Below are 16,838 nucleotides of genomic sequence, written 5' to 3'. Positions count from 1 at the left end.
CTAAGCATATTTCTGAAGGCTTTAAATAGGAAGATTTCAGCAGTTGTCCCAATCAAAGGAGGTGGACCAGTCCAATGATGAAGGATTCCAAGTTCAGACCCCAAGAAAAAAAAATAATAATCTTTGTCTATTATTTATTATGTTCTGAACATTGTGGGTATTGGAGGAAGAGTAAAATTCAACTTGGGAGAGATGTTTTCTACCAACTACCCTTACTATACAACTTTAGATTTTTATAAGCTAATTAAAGTCTGACTGACATATTAATGAGCACCATAACAGTTGTGGCTTGTGAATGACACACTAGAAAGTCAACATCTTAGAACCCCAAGTAATAATAGCAGCTGTTCTCTGACAACCCACCTGCCAATGTGAATTCAGTTAGGAGAGTGGCTCTAGAGGAGGTGCTATATGGATGAACCCCAGTCACAGAATTCCTTTCATCTTCAAGCTTTGTAATCTTGTTCAAAAAGTGAAGATGAGATGAATCTGATATGAAGTTTCTTTTGCTGCTGTTTTTTGTGAGGCAATAAGGGTAAGTGGCTTGCCCAGGGTCCAATAGCTAGTAAGTATCAAGAGTCTGATTCTGAATTTGAACTCAGGTCCTCCTGACTCAACTACTATGACATCTAGCTACCTTTGCAATGATGATTCTTGATGAAACTGTGCTGACTTTCTGTGATCTACCTGCCTTTTCTAGATTTTCTCCAACACAAACTATACTTTAGTGAGTCATTCTAAAATTTTCCCATTAATCAAAGTTAAGCTCACTGACCTATGATTTGTAGATGCTATTCCCTTCTTTAAAAACAAATCATGGGGCGGGGCGGCTAGGCGGCCCTGGAGTCAGGAGTAACTGGGTTCAAATCCGGTCTCAGACACTTAATAATTAATAGCTGTGTGGCCTTGGCCAAGCCACTTAACCCCATTTGCCTTGCAAAAAATCTAAAAAAAAAAATCATGGGGGACAGCTAGGTGGTGCAGCAGATAGAGCACCAGCCCTTGAATCAGGAGGAACTGAGTTCAAATCCAGCCTCAGACACTTAATAATTGCCTAGCTGTGTGACCTTGGGCAAATCACTTAACCCCATTGCCTTAAATTAAAAAAAAAAAAAACAAATTATGCCAATAATGTGCATCCTTCCCAAGTGTGACTTTGGGAAGAAGTAGCATCATTGCTCCAGTCTTCAGTTTTCATGTCTGTAAAATGAGAAAATAGGACTTGGTAAAATGTCTTAATTCAAAATTCTTAAAATATCAGATCAAAAATTTTGTGATTGTATTTATCTTCTGGACTCCAGCATATATAATATAATTCTGAAAATTTTGACTTTAGTAGAAAATTTGACATATAAAGCACTATGAAGGAATTCTTTGGGAATCAATTTAAGACAACTAAATAATATAGTAACAAATGAAAAAAAAATAAAGCCATGTAAGCATCATAGATTTAGTTGTTTTTGGTTTGGTTATGTCTCTCCTTTGGCTAATAATTTTCAGTGGTTCCTGATTTCTAAGAAAAAAAAACAAATCACGTTATTGATTTTTTCTAAGTTGTTTAATCTACCACAATTTCTATGATCTTTCACATTCTCTAACAATGGTTCAGAATTCATATTTGCTAATTCTTTCAGGACTCAAGGGTTTTAGTTCATTTAAGTCTTGTGACTTGAATTAACTAAAAACAAGTAAGCGATCTCTTACCATCCACTTACTTTTCTTGGATATCTAGTCTGTTTTTTTATTCTATCTTTTCCGATACAAAGATCATTCTTCTTGATAGAAAAAAATAGAAGTCTAATAATAACTGAGCATCTCCACCTATTCTCTGTAGTGAGCTGTCACCATCCCAAACACCCCATGCACAAGTCCTATCTTTGAACCTCTTCAATCTCCTAATATGGCTAAAAATAAAATTAAAATCTTTATGTTTTCTCAACTACCTTCACCAACCCCAAGTCATTCTGAATTTTATTACTCCTATCACAATTTTTATACTCATATCCATCCTCCATTTTCTAGTCTTTCTTTAATATTGTACATTTATTGATTAAATTTAAGTTGGTTGTTGAGTTCTCTGTATGTCTATAATTGTCTCTTGTGACAGGTAACATTTTCCATCTTAAATTTCATTGTTGCCCTTTATGTCTTCAGAATTCCCCTTGACCAATTTAATCATAATAGTTTAGAGCATGGGATCCTCCTCCATTTAAGGTTTTCCCTCTACATGTCTCAGTCATGCCTCTGAAGTTAAATTTGTCTCCTTACAAGACTTTTAGTTGCTTATTTATGTTGCTTAATCATCTGGTCATTGGCGTATAGGTATTTGAGACAATAGATTTTCTACTAGCTATTTTCTTGAATTTTGTCCCTCTAACTTCTAGTAATGTCAATTCCTAGTCTTCCTTCTTCGTGGCACATGGCTACTTCAAAAGCACATGGTCTTTTTTTTTGGTCCAAGATTATGTTTTGATGCAAGTACCTCCCAGTATGAAAGCTTCATCAACACAGATTAGAACCTATCTGTAACTTAATATCTTCAAGAATTCCCTTAGGGTTCTGAGAGGTTAAGTGACTTACCCTTGATCACACAGTTAGCATATATTTTAGGATATGAAGTTGAGTCTTCTTGATTCTAAGGTTAGTTCACTATCCAATGGAAAGTTCTGCCTCTTTAAACATATGACATACTTTCTGAGTTAAGATTTGAAACTATAGAAATTTCTCAGGGGCCACTCCTCCTAGAACTCTAACTCATATTATGGAGGTTTTGCCCTCTTCCTGAAGAGCAAATATACTCCTTTTTTGTTTTCTTAAAAAAAAAAAGAAATTTCTCAGGGAAATCCTTGCACATCCAACTCCCTAAACACATGCAACTTAGCTTCCCTTCTTCAATATGAATTAACTTATATCTCCATATTTTGATTTATGGTAAATCCTCATTCATTCAGTCTATTTAGGAGAAAAGACAGTTTCAGTAATTGTGGAAAAATAAAATTTATGACAGTCACTTCTGATCTGGTATTGCTCACTATTTTTCACAATCTATAAAACTGGTGAAGCTTCAGTGATTCCCTGGACTCCAGTCATCTTTCCTAAAAATACCAACATACTATGGGACTTTCCATACTGCAATATCCATTAGAATGTGAGCTCCTTATGACCAGAGACTGTCCCTACTTTCCTACTCATATTCTCAGTGCTTAGCACTTTATACATATTAAATACTCAATAAATGCTTTTTAAAAATTTATTCATCTATCCATCCATTCATTCATCCCACTAGAGTTCTTCCTATTATAAGTCTAAGAGAGTATTTCATCTTAAGTTTGGAGTCAATTGAAGCATTTCACCAGGAGTTGAATGTTATTATATCAACTAAGCAGACAGAAAAAAATGGAATCTTCCAGTTCTCCATTAAAAATTTCCCTCTTAGCATATACTATTACAATGTGATAATCAAATTCCTTCTCATTTTGTGGGCAAAATATGCAGTTTCATTGAAGTACATAAAGTAACTTAAAGTAGATTTAAAAGGATTATTATAATGAAGTTGCTTAAATGGTAAAGGAAATTAAGGACCATTTATGCAAAGAAATAAAGATAATGTGATGGTGGTGATGGTGATGATGGTATTGATGAAAATGATGGTGATAATGATGACAATGGTAATGATGATAACCTCCACAAATGTTTGATCCTATATCTGTGTTGGGAGGGATGAGAACAAAGACACCTGAATGACAACCACAATGAAGTACAATGACAAAACTGCTATAGAAACTTTGAAGGACAATCAAGAATCATAAAATTCAGGCTCTTATGATGCCACTCATTGAGTTACTACTCTGGTCAGTATAATGTAGTTTTGCTCCTAAGGGTCAAAGAATGAGACAGGATGGCATAAAGTTAGAGGTCAAAACCTCAATGATAACGAACTTAGCATGGATGACATGAATGACTCCCTCCCCTCCTTTCTCATCATGATGCAGGAAGCAGAAAGAGAAAATAGGGATAACTATGTCCTTTAAGTTTCTGCTTTAGGTCAGGAGATCATTGAAGAGAATCCTGATAGCAATGTTGAAACTCCCAAACTTTGACCTGCAAGCTATCCAACACAAGCAACCCAGCTACCAGTTCAGACTAAACTTCAAAACACAAAAAAGATATATTTAAATATTTACCTTTTCTTTCTTTCCACTAAATGTAAGGGACCTCCCAAAAACATTATTACTGAGGTCTGAGAAGCAGAGGAATCAGAGAAGAAAGAGAACACTGGAAAGCAATGATTCAAAAAGCAGAAGAAAATCTAATATATATATAGTATCAAAAATAACTGACCTGGAAAACAAGTCAGGGAGAAACAATATAAGAATTATTGAATTATCTACAATCTTTAAGCAGAATAAAGTCTAGATACTAAATTTTAGGAAACTATAAATGAAAATTGCTCAGAACTCTGAAATTTAGATGGCAATATAAAAAGAAAAAGAATTCATTGATCACCTTTGAAAAGAAACCTAACATTTAAATTTCATTGTAACATTAGAGCCAAAGTTTAGAGCTTCCAAGGAAAATAAAAATTCTTCAAGCAGTCAAAAAGAAAACTAAATCCCATGACTTGGAAGATATCAGTTTAAGAGTTTGAAATATAACATTTCAAAAGGTATGAGAAGATTACAGTCAAAAATATATAGCAAAAGTATAATTTGTAATGAATCTTTACTAGAATAAAGGACTTGCAAGTATTTTTTTAAGGTTTTTGCAAGGCAAATGGGGTTAAGTGGCTTGCCCAAGCTAGGCAATCATTAAGTGTCTGAGACCGGATTTGAACCCAGGTACTCCTGACTCCAGGGCTGGTGCTTTATCCACTGCGCCACCTAGCCGCCCCTGAATATTCTTTTAAAAAAAAAGTCAGAACTGAGTAAATATTTTGAAATGGAAATCCATGCACTAAGAGAAACATAAAAAAATATACATTTTTGTTTAATTGAAGGGGAATAGGAAATAAATATCTCTACTGTAATATCTTTAAGGGTGATAAAGATCAAAATGATAGAGGAGGGGCAGCTAGGTGGCATAGTGGATAGAGCACCGGCCCTGGAGTCAGGAGGGCTGAGTTCAAATTCATCCCCATACACTTTATAATTACCTAGTTGTATGACCTTGGCAAGTCACTTAACTCCACTGTTTGACAAGAACCAATCCCCTTCCCCCCCCAAAAATGACAGAGGAGCTACAGGTGGCTAATGTTATGTTTTAATGATCTTAGGAGAAGACCAAAAAATTAGGAGATAGGACAATGCTGGGGAATAAGGGATGAAGAAGAAAAGGTAAATTTCTATTATATAATAAAGATATATAAAATGAAAAAGTAAAATAGCTATGGGACAATGGTGGGGGAATAGATATCCAATGAACCTCATTCACCAGATAAAGGAAATTTGAATACAATTACGCTCACTTCTGCACAGATTTTAAATATAGAAATACAGTAAAATCAAAAGAGAGTAGGGGGAGGAGGGAGAGAAAGACTATGGTATAGGTAAGAGATTTGCCAAAAGCAAAATAAATGAAAGGAAAAACATGAAAGAATGGTTAAAAGGAAAAGGAAGAAAGAGTAAAAACTTGAGAATTAAGGTAGGATAAGGAGAAGAAAAAATTTCCAGAAGAGAAGAAATAGGCTTTTTTTAATGTCAGTCAAGCTTTCTCTCTTCTTATCTATAAAGCAGAAGGTAGTAGCAGAAAGCGGGGAGGGGTGTAAGATTGGATGGAAGAAAATATACAATTAACAATCATAACTTTGCAATTTCATTGTGAATATATGAATTCACCCATAACTGAAGAGGATATGAATTAAACTTGAATTAATACTCATTAAACATGAATTAAAAAGCAAAATGCAATATTATTTATAAGAAATACAGTAGAAAAATTCACATAGAATGAAAATAAGAGGTTGGAAAAAATGCTATTATAATTAAACTAAACTCAAAAAAAGGAGGAATAGAAATCATGGTTTCAGATAAGATATATATTTATGTATGTATGCATATATGCTAAAATAGATCAATAGGAACATTATATTATAGGAACCATAGATATTGACTCAATAAAAATTCTTAATATTTGTATACTTATTGACATGACATCTGAATATTTAAAGAAAAAGTTAATCAAATTAGAGGGAGAAATAAATAATAAATAAAAAAATAAATAATGGAGGGGGGGGGGCTTTAATGTGTCCCCTTTAAGTTCTAGATAAATATAACAAAATAATAGAACTTTAGAAAAATTAGAACCAAATCTGGTGATTATCGAGTAGGAATTCAAGAAGTTTACATACTTCTCAGCTATTCATGATACCATCATGAAAACTGATCATAAAAGACCTCACCAAACATCAATACCAGAAGGCAGAACTACTAAACCCATTGTTTATGGATCACAAAATTACATTAAATAAAAAATTAAAATAATTAAAAAGCAATTTGAGTCTAGATAATAAATATTCTAATTCTAAAGAATAGGTAGATGAAAAAATTAAAGAACCAATTCAAAATTTTCATCCAAAAATGCGAGTAACAGGATAATACCTATGAAATTAGGGAAGCAGTTCCAAGGGTGAAATTTATATCTCTAGATATTTTCAACAACAAAAGAAAAATAGAACAAATAAATGAAATGTGTATGTAATTTTTAAAAGCCAAGTAAACCCAAATATAATCCTTAACTAAATAATAAGATAAAAATTATAAAGATTAAAAAAGATATTAATAAAATTGAAATAAAAATATAATTGAATTGAGAAATAAAACCAGGAGTCATTTTTAAAATATAACAAACAGATAGCTAACATAGCTTTTTTATAAGAGAGAAAAACCAAACTGTTCATATCAAAAAAAATTTTTTAAAGATAATTTAAAACCACTGGAGAGGAAATAAAGGAAATGTGTCCAATTATAAGCTAATAAACATTCACAGAAATATAAAATACTCATAGTAGTTAGCACCCACTATGTCCCAGAGAATGCAGTAAGCATTTTACATGTTACCTTATTTGATCCTCACAAGAACCCTGGGAAGGTGGGTGTCATTATTATCTGCATTTTACAGAAATGGAAACTAAAGCAGATAGTAGCTAAGTGACTTGCCTACAGTCACACAGCTACTAAATGATTGAGACCAGAAGTGAACTTAGGTATTTCTGACTCTAGACCCATCACTTTACCTAATGTGCCACCTAGATGTTTCTACATAAGTTATGTATATGCACATACATGTGTGTGAATACACATGAATGTATAGACATACATAAAAAATTCCATGTAAATTTTTACATATTCCTGTATATGATCAATAAAACATTTCAAGAAGGTCTAGGAAGAGAAATTTCATTAAAAATAATACAAAAATTATAAAATATGTAGGAGTGTATTTACCAAGACTGATCTAGGGATTATATAAAACTTATTTTAAAAAATTCTTTGCAGAAATAAAGAGCAGCCTAAATAATTGGAGAAACATAAATTGTTCATGAATAGATCAAAAGAAGATAATAAAAATTACAATACAATCTAAATTACTTTACTTGTTTAAGACTGTTCTACTAAAACTCCAAAAAGATTATTTTTATAGAGCTATAGAAAACAATAACATAATTCAGATGGAGGAACAAAAGATCAAGAATCTCAAGAGTAACAATAAAAAAATGGTAAGGAAGAACTTTTATCAGTACCAGATTTCAAACTGTGGTACAAAGCAGTAGACATAAGGAGATTTGATCATTGAAACAGATGAGGGTACACAATATAAAGAAGCAAGCATAAAAAAAACAGTGGCATATTGCTTGGTAGGTTCCAAATTCTGGGCTAAAGTCTCACTATTTGACAAAAACTTCTGGGAACTTAGAATTTTGTCAGAAATTTGATTTAAACCAATATAAATTAGAGAAGCAAGGGGGAAATATGTTTAGATAAATGTACAGGAGAACATTTCACGATAAAGAGGCTCACACAAGATAAAATACCCAATTTTGATTATATCAGGTTTAAACATTTTTGTACAAATTTAATGTCATAGAAAGAAACAAAATGACAACCAGGAAAAATATTTCAACACGTTTTTCTGAAAAAAAATCTCATATCCAAAATAGATAAAAATGATTCAAATTTGTAGACTGAGCCATTTCTTAACAATTTATTGGTCAAATAAAAAGATATGAACCAGTAATTTTCTGAGAAAGGAATCCAAGGGGCAGCTAGATGGTGCAATGGATAGAGCACTGGCCCTGGAATCAGGAGTACTTGAGTACAAATCTGGCCTCAGACACATAATAATTACCTAGCTGTGTGGTCTTAGGCAAGCCACTTAACCCCATTGCCTTGCCAAAAAAACCTAAAAAAATAGTAAGTAATTCAAGTTATTAACATTAAAGTAATTTAATAAATATATTAAATATTAAAATATAAAAAATGCTCCAAATCATTAATAATTAAAGAAATGGAATTAAAGTCATTCTGAGGTTCCATAAAAAGTCTACATCTACTCATCAGGCTGGCAAACATGGCAAAAGAGGGAAATGGCAAATGCTGGAGAGGATGTAGGAAAACAGGCACTCTGAAGCATTGCTGATAGAATTGTTAATTGGTCCAGTTTTTTTAAATAGCAATCTAAAACTGTAACCAGAAAATTACCAAAGTGTACATACTTTTAGATTCAGCTAAACTGTATCTATACTTTATATATACAAAATATCAGTAAGTTGCTCTTTTCATAATAGTCAAAAATTGAAAATGAAAAGAGTTTACTTCTGCTGGGGAATGGCTAAACAAATTTTGGTATATGGATGTGAGATTGTTATTATGCCCTATGAAATGATGATATGGATAATTTCAAAGGAAACTTGGAAGACCGTTATGAACTAATGAAGAGTCTGATCAGTAAAACTAAAAGGGTAATTTATGCAATAACAACATCCCAGAGAAAAATCACCTTGAAAGATATTAGAACTCTGATGGACACAAAAGTGCAAAAGAAGGAAGATGATACACTCCACACATCTCCTTTCAGAAAGTTGATGAAGTAATATTATGAAAATTGAAATATATAGTGTATATGAGAATTTATTTTGCTAAATGATACCATTATTTGTGGAGGACTTTTTTATTTATTTAATGAGGTAGAAGAGATCAATTAATGAAAAAATTAAAAATAATCATTTATTACTTAAAAGATAGAAAAAACAAAATACAGTGACTTAACAGAAGAAATCAAATCATATAAGAACAGGATGTACATACATATCATCTCTGTCATCCTGTTTCTTCCTGGAGTTGTCCCAGGAGGTTTCAGTTATTCCCAGTTGTTTCAATGAGTCTACAGAAAATGAGTTTGCATCTTAATACTTTTATTCAAATATAAAAAGCAGATGTTTTATCCACCTGTTCCATAGACACCAGAATATTAAATATAAAAATAGCATATCTGATTGATATAAGGCATTTCTATTAGAACTAAATCAAAAAAGACTAATAAAATGAAAGTATAATCAACTATGTTTTAACTGAAGCAATTTTATAGACAAACTGTTGTTCCCTTATCTAGACACAATGCTGATCTATAAAAAGAATTTAAGAGCAATATTTTTAACATAGCTCTATACCAATAACTCATTAACTCAAATCTATGTGGAATAAAAATTATCACAGCATAAAGACTGTACTTCCTTTTTTACAAAATCAGAGTTATAGATCAAGGAGATCAGGGGAATGCTGTTGATACAGTTCACCTACATTTTAGCAAAGGATTTCATAAACTGTCTCATACTATCTTTGTGGAGAAGATGTGAGAAATGTTTAGTAGAAGATAAAGTGGTTTGATTATATTGATCAAATGACTAGATTTAGTTGAAAGGTAAAATTAGAGTGAAATATCCCAAAGGTTTATATTTGTTTCTTGCTCCAAATCATTTTTATCAAAGATCTAGATAAAGGCATATATGTAATGATTATCAAATTTGCAGATAAAATCAAGCTAAGAGATTTGGCTAACATTGAATAGCTATTATGATGCAAAATGATCTCAACAGCTAAAGTACTGGTGGGGCAGAGTGGATGCTTCTTGATTGGGGAACAATGAAAAAAGGCATATGTGAATATAATAGGATATTATATTATAAAAAGATGAATATGAAAATTCAGAGAAATATGGGAAATTTTTATGAATTGATGCATAGCAAAGTAAGCAGAAATAATGGAAAGAATTTAAGTGATTATGAGAATTCAATGAAAACAACATTAAAAGGCTTTGTAGTTATGAGGCTTAGTGAAATCAGCTCTAATCTATTTAGACAGTTCCATCTTTTCTTCATCATGAGAATACTTTGAGTTCTTTGTCAAATTTGAATTCTTGAGGCTATCTCTCATGAATTGACATTCCTATAGAATCTCTGGTCATAGCATTCTTCCAATCTAAATGGTTTGAAACCTGATCCCACAAAGTCATAAGATAGTCAAAAGTTTGGCATCCCTCCTTAATCATCATAAGCCTTAAAATGATGTTTCATTGTCTCTCAAAGTGTTAGGGTTTTTCTTTCAGCAATCAATTCTTCCTTATTGTTCAGTTAAGTTAAGAATAGCCTTCTCCTTGTTACTTCCTCCACTTTTGAAAGTGAAAAATTGTTATCAAAACAAGGCTAGAATTTTCAAGTTACTTTGCTTTTAGCAAAGAGAACTCTTAACAGATACCTGGATAGATTAAATATCCTCTTTCCTCAGTAATTTCATGACCTATTTCTTGATCTCAGCACTCAATTTCTTGTCTTATATGGCATTCTAATACAATGCATTCTAATACAAAAATGAGAAAGAAAGAAGTTTTAAAAAGAATATTATGTATTCTTATATAGGTAATATACTTATACCACAGTACCTTCTCTGTTTTTCCCTCCATTTATCCTCACTCAGATATTTTCTACTGTGTTTTTGTGCCATTTTTATGTTTCTTTTTATCTAATAGATTCCACTCAAATATGGTATTTTAATGCAATATCCAGTGCATCATTTTTTTGATTCTAAGTCTCAAGACTATCAATGAGGTGTCATTTACCTACTTTTGTTAATTTTTTTTTTATTTTTTATTGCCTATATTGACATAAGAGACTAGGAATACCATTACTCTCACTTTGTAGGTATCGTCAACTATAAATTAGTCATCTTTACTATTCTTGATTATTTATATCGAACTTGTTCCTGTCTTTGATATATTTAATTTGAAGTAATAGCAGTATTAGTAGCAGCAGAAGCAGCAGCAACAGTAGTAGTAGTAGTAGTAGTAGTAGCAGTAATAGTAGTAGTAGTAGTAGTGTTGGTAATAATAGTTGACATATGTATAATGCTTTAGATTTGCAATTCCAGATCTTTTTGGGTGTTCACTTTCTACCACTGGTGGACAGTGCACATAAGGATATGGTAAGCAACTTCGTTTAGAATGTGATTTATTTTTTAAATTTTGTTCTGTTTAGAAGTTTTGGCCCAAATCTGAGTACCCCAATTTATGCTACAGGGAGCTTATCAGAGGATCCCAGATCTAGAAGGAACTTTGGAATTATTTGTTCAGAGTTAATCCCTTACTGAACCGTATTCTTCCTATATAGACCCAATCTGTGAACACAATCTCTCTGATTGGCAGTCTCTAAAAGTGTGTAATTCATTACTACCATTAGCAATCCATTCAATTTTTAGGAAAAAGGAAAATGTCAAAAAAAGTTAGATAGTATTTAAAACCCTTTTTAAGAATGAAGGATAGGGAGGCTAGGTGGTTCAGTGGATAGAGCACGAGCCCTGGAGTCAGGAATACCTGAGTTCAAATCCAGACTCAGACACTTAATAATCACCTAGCTGTGTGGCCTTGGGCAAGCCACTTAACCCCATTGCTTTGCAAAAACTTAAAAAAAAAGAATGAAGGATAAACAACAGCAACAAGGCTACTATGTAACAGATACTATGCTAAGTGCTGGGCTACAAAGCAAGTCAAAAGACAGTTCTATTTTCAAGGAATTCGTAGTCTAATGGGCAAAACAACATAAAAGCAACTATGTACAAATCATACACATACAGATACAGCATATATATATATATGTATATATATATATATGTGATAAATTGGAGATAATCAATGGAGGGAAAGCTTTAACATTAAAGGAGATTTAAAAAGGCTTCTTGTGGGAAATGTAGAAATGTAACTAGCTAAGACTTGAAAGGAGCCAGAAAAGCCAGAGATGAGGAGGGAGATAATTTGAGAAAAGGAGGAAAGATAGTGAAAATGCCCAGGGTCAGGAAATGGAGTGCATAGGAAACAGTATCTCTGGAAAGAAAAATGTTGTGTTTGTGTGTGTGTGTGTGTGTGTGTGTGTGTGTGTGTGTGTGTATGTGACAGAGAGAGAGAGAGAGAGAGAGAGAGAGAGAGAGAGAGAGAGAGAGAGAGAGAGAGAGAGAGAGAGAGAGAGAAAGAGAGAGAAGAGAGAGAGAGCAGAGACAGAGAGATGGCGATGAAGAGAGAAAAATAAAGGCTAGGAAAGGGGTGATGAGAGGGTTATTAGGTATAAGAAAACTGAAAAGAGATCAGGTAATGAAGGGTTTCAAAAATCAAAAGATATAATATTTTTTTTCCCTGTTGGTCCCAATTCTCACCTCTGGAGCCCTGTTGGAATAATAATCTCTCTACTATATCATAACTTTCAGATATATAAAGGTTGATTTCTCCTTTTTAATCTTCATTAAAATTTAATGCCTTCATATAGCATGAGTTTGAATTATTCCTCTCTCCTCCCCATCACTACCTTTGTCCAGCTCAGTTGGCTGAAGTTCAACTTGTCTTTGTCTTTCCTAAAACATAACAACCAGAACAGGACTCACCAGTCCAGGTGTGTCTGACCAGGGCAGAAATATCATTCATGAGCATCAAGTAAGATAAGACATATAAAATGCTTTGCAAATCTTAAAACATGTAGATGTCAAATATTATAGTTACAGTACATCATGGTGAAGACCTCTTCCATATTTTACTCTATGCTCTTTTCCAGTCTCTCAAGATTGTTTCTATTCTTTTGCTAGACACAAAGACCTACTGATTCCTTTTTTTAATTGTTAGTATTTTTTTCTTTCCTCCCTCAAATCATCTTATTGACATATTTGAATATATATTGTACTCTGCCAGGTAGAATGTAAGCACCTTGAAGTCAAGAACTGTTTTTGCTTCTCCAGTGCCATAACTATAGTGCTTGTTGAATGGTTTTGATTAATTTGTATTGAAGTTGCATTTTACTAGTACTTCTAGGACTTTTTCCTCTTATTTTTTAATTTTATAAGAAAAAAATGTTGAGTATTGCAACCATATTTAAATAAACTACTTTTATTTAAATTAATTCATTTTAGTACATAAAGAATCAAAACACCTTTTCAGCCCCTGTTCTATATCTCCATAGGAGGAATATTTTTGTCCATTCATTCCCATTCTTTGGGTGATGCCATTTTTGATGTTCTTTTCTTTTCTTTTTCCCAATTAAATGCAAAGAAAGGTTTCAACATTCATCTTTTTGTAAGTTTTTGACTTCCACATTTTCTACCACCCTCCATTCTGTTCCCCTTCCTCACAGAAGTGAGCAATCTGATATAGATAGCATGTGTACAATCATGTTTAATGTATTTCCATATTAGCCACCTTATGAAAGAAGAATAACTAAAGAGAAAAAAATGAGAATTTTAAAAAAGTGAATACTATGCGTTGCTCTGCATTGAGATTCCATAGCTTTTTCTCTAGATGCAGAAGGCATTTTCTTTCACTAGTCTTTTAGAATAGTCCTTGATCATTGAACAGTTGAGAAGAGTTGAGTTCATCATAGTCAATCATCTCACAATATTGTTGTTATAATGTGTACAATGTTCTCCTCATTCTGCTCATTTCATTCAGACTGAGGCCATTTTGTAGCAAGGGCTTAACATTTGGGTTATGTCAGGAGAGGCAAGATCATGAAGCAATTTAGGACCATATGCTGATTGCAATATCAAAAAAAAAAATATATATATATATATATATATTATCAAATAATGGATGACTGTGTTCACATCTTGCTTATTTCCTCCTCAGTTCACTAAGAGATAGAACCAGAAGGAACTCTAGCAATAATGACTTGTCCAAGATCAACCAGGCAGAGTGTCAAAGTTGATCTTCCAACTCATCCCATGCCTTTGTCTATTGCATCACAATGTTGCTCTAGAGTCTTATCGGAACCAGGAGCTGAAAATCATTCCCTTTTGCTGCCAATATTTTGTCTGTTTCCTTTGTAAGATTTCTGAAGTTCACTTTCCCTGTGCCAGGATACAAAAATTACAGTTATTTTGAAATAACCATATGGAAATTTAAAGGGATTCTAATAGATACATTTATGAGATCCATTTCTATAAAGCCATGAGCTAACTCTGCTGATTTACATACCACAGTTAACAAATATTTTCTAAGGTAGTAAAATGTTATAAAGAAACAGCAATGAGTCAGCATTTAATCCTTCCTAGCATAAATCTGAAAACAACCCTTGCCATTTTCACTTAAGTCAATATATTTTAAAACACTATGCCTATATAATGTTCCCCTTTACTTCACAGCTGTCACTGAGCATGAGCCCAGCAGCTGGAATGAAGACAGGCTCGTCACACCTCAACTTTGAATTTCCTGCCTTTTATTTTTTTGTGTGTGTGGCAGCCTTGATGTTGTTTAAACAGCACTCTGTCTATTTGATTTCCTCCTTCTCTGCTCAAAGCCCAAACAATTAAAAAGAAAAAAAAAGCAACTCATCCTTCACAGCTGGTTATAAAAGTGTGTTCTTGAGGGGGAACTGAATCGGCTCTCTTATCTGCACACATAAATATGTATTTAGGCATTTTAATTGACTGCTATTTATTCAGTTAAATAGTTTCTGGGACAGAAACCTACAATAGAGACTAGATGGATGTCCTTTTTCTTTAAAGATGACACTACTGATAGTGATGTCTATATGTGAGCACAGATGGAGCTGAAAGGACTTAAAGTCCCTTCCAAATTCTACATAAGACTGTCTTTTGCTACTTTCAGTCTTCTATTTCTTAGGACTAATTTCTTTGCCTCAAACTTTGAATCCTGTCATTTTCAAACTGTAGAATGAGCTTAGAAATTAGCCAGTCACACCATCCACTCAAAGTGAGACTCTTCTCCACCACGTTCCTGGCAGGTGACCATGCTTTCTTGCACCTCCAGGGAAGGAGAACTTAATAACTGAGGCAGCTAGGTGGTGTAGCAGATAAGAGCAGAGGTTTGGTACTAAGATCTAAGTTCAAATCCTCCTCTTACTAGCCTGTTTTCTTATCTGTAAAACAGGGAAAATAGTATCAATTTCATGGTTGTTGTTAAGATCATATGAGATAACTTTGCAAACATGCTATATATAAATGTAAGATATCAATATTATGTTGTTCATTCAAAATGATCAAAGCCTCTAATTATTACAAACATTTCCTCATCTCTCCCCTCTAACTTCCATATGGTTTAGTATTGAGAGCTAACTAAAATAAATCCCATCTCTCCTTCCAGACAAGATCCTTCAAATAATTGAAGACATTGAAACTATTCTGTTTCCTTTCTCTTTTCCAAACAAGTCTTAATTCTTACATGATGCTTCATATATCATGATTTCCAAATGTTTTTCTCACTTGATTGCTCTCCCTCAGATTAAACCAATTTGTTAATGTCCTTCCTTCCTTCCTTCCTTCCTTCCTTCCTTCCTTCCTTCCTTCCTTCCTTCCTTCCTTCCTTCCTCCCTCATAATAAGCAATTAATAAGTGCTTATTGGCTGACTGATTTTTACTAAACCTTAATAGAACATTATGTTTAGATTAAGGGGTGAAATCCCACTGTACTTTATGTATTCAGTTCTAGGTACCTCATTTTAAGAGGGATATTTTAACAAATTGGTTTAATCTGATGGAGAGGAATCAAATGAGCATGGAAAGGACAGAGGGAGTGAGAAGGGAGGGAGGGAAAGAAAACAAGGAAAAAAACAGAAAAAAAGGAAAAAAGAAAGAAAAGAGAGAAAGAAAAAGAGAAGGAAAGAAAGGAAAGAATAGAATATAATCCTTTTTTAAAACAAAATTAAAGTTAAGAAAATTAAATAAAATATTGTGTTTCCTTTATCTGATAAAGATTGGGGTAAAATAGTTTTCCCAAGGCAACTTAGGAGGGATGCATATCACACTGGTGTGTAGTACAGCACAGACCCTGACAACTCTCCCTCCTCAGTACCAGCAATAGACCTTGGAGGCTGCTATATCAGAGAAAGCAGCAGTGTTTGGAGCTCCTCCAGGCCACAATCAGTGAAGGATTGGACAACTGATCAGAAGATTATATGGGATACTTTGCTGGTTTTGGATTGAGGATCCTGTTGCATTATCCATAAGCAACTCCATGTGACAGATATAGGGCAAAGAGAAGCACTACTTTTGAGGCAACTGAGGAACAAAGACCCAAGTGAAAGTGCCATGATGGAGAAAAATTCTTGTCATCTCTCATCAGGGAGAAGGTGCCCTGGTCTCAGTTCCAGTACAGAAAGGAACAATAATGCTTATAGCCAAGTGAGCAGGGACTCAAGTCACAGTAATATTTGTGACTACAGGATAGCAAGGTCCCTTCCAGGTTAAGGATCAGAGCACAGGCCAGGAAACAAGTGACCACACTTCTCCTTACTATCTTGGAAGCACCAAAAATTTACAGAATCCCAGAACTACCTCTGAAAACATAAAGTCAAAAGT

This window comes from Macrotis lagotis, chromosome 5 (assembly GCF_037893015.1).
Source record: "Macrotis lagotis isolate mMagLag1 chromosome 5, bilby.v1.9.chrom.fasta, whole genome shotgun sequence".
Taxonomy (NCBI): domain Eukaryota; kingdom Metazoa; phylum Chordata; class Mammalia; order Peramelemorphia; family Peramelidae; genus Macrotis; species Macrotis lagotis.
The sequence above is the reverse complement of the archived record's forward strand: the minus strand, read 5'-3'. Positions refer to the sequence as shown.